The sequence below is a fragment of the Aptenodytes forsteri genome, unplaced genomic scaffold, assembly GCF_000699145.1.
Source record: "Aptenodytes forsteri isolate BGI_AS27 unplaced genomic scaffold, ASM69914v1 Scaffold55, whole genome shotgun sequence".
NCBI classification, from domain to species: Eukaryota; Metazoa; Chordata; class Aves; order Sphenisciformes; family Spheniscidae; genus Aptenodytes; species Aptenodytes forsteri.
Window position 1 is genome coordinate 9,528,040 of NW_008796063.1, and position 1,210 is coordinate 9,529,249.

Consider the following 1,210-nt stretch of genomic DNA (forward strand, 5'->3'; position numbering starts at 1 on the left):
TACAAGCCTCTGTGAGGTTTGCCTCTTTTTCTCGTACCTACCACCAAGAACCAGCATGTCTATCCTACCAGGCACGGCAGGGAATCCAGGAACCTCAGTTCACACCCAGTCCATGAGCAAGTCCCATCCATCTGCATGGATGTAATTTACAACAGCTGAGACAAATGCAGAGCTCTACAGTCACTGAAGAAGGAATCTAAGGTAAGGAAAAAATAACCTAGCTATTTTAAAAGGCAAACACACTAGAAAAAATCCTCATGTGAGAATGCTCTCCCAAAGAGCAAAATGCTTCATGCGCTAACGTTACAGCATCCATTTAGCTCAGCGTTTTTCATTCTTGTCAACTGCCAGAGCTACTGGACACGGCCAACAGACTGCTTTCAAATTAGAGCAAGCCCAGATAAAACACAAGGAAAAAAATACCCTGTGAGATTTAGAATATGAAATGCCGCACAAAGTGGGGAAAAGCGACCACCATATGGTACCGGGAGATGTGTGAGTGGGAGAGTAAAGGATTTTAACTTGTGAAGCACATGTTGAAAGGGGAACAGTTGTTCCTTGCTGTCGAATCCGACACGAAAGCCAATACATTAACATTTTATCTAAAAATAAAGACACACTCCTCCTGAACATTCCAGCTCAGTCAATTACATGCTGATCGACAGAGCAGTCTACTTGGCAGGACCTGCCTACAGAAGAAGATGATCCCTACACAAATTGAAGGGCAAGGCTGCTCTCTCCCCTCCGGGCTTTTGTTTCAACACAGTGTGACGTACTCATGCATTCTAAAGGGGTTTTCAGCATCAAGAGCCGTTTTTGTGCAGCTGGGATAGGAAGGAGGGGATTAAGCGAGTGCTGGAGAATCGTGGTCTGGCAGGAATAAGTGTTGGACCTAAACAGAAAGAGTCAGCTTGTGGGGGTGGATTGTTTGGGGAGGGGGGGGAAGGAGAAGCAATCTATGAAATCGGGGGGAGGGGGGTCGTTGTTAGCCAAGTACTGTGGGAGGACAAAGTGGCCGTACAGTGACATTCGCCTGCAGAGCACAGGGGTGGGAGGGCGGCTAAGAGCAATCTTCACAGTGCAAAGAGGGCATCCTCCGAGCGCTCTTGCTTTTTCCTGCTGGAAGGATTTGTCGGAGGGGTGGGGGCTTCCAGGGGAGGGGATGGCAGATTGGGAACCATCTCCGCCGCTTTGGCTCGCTCTTCTTCAA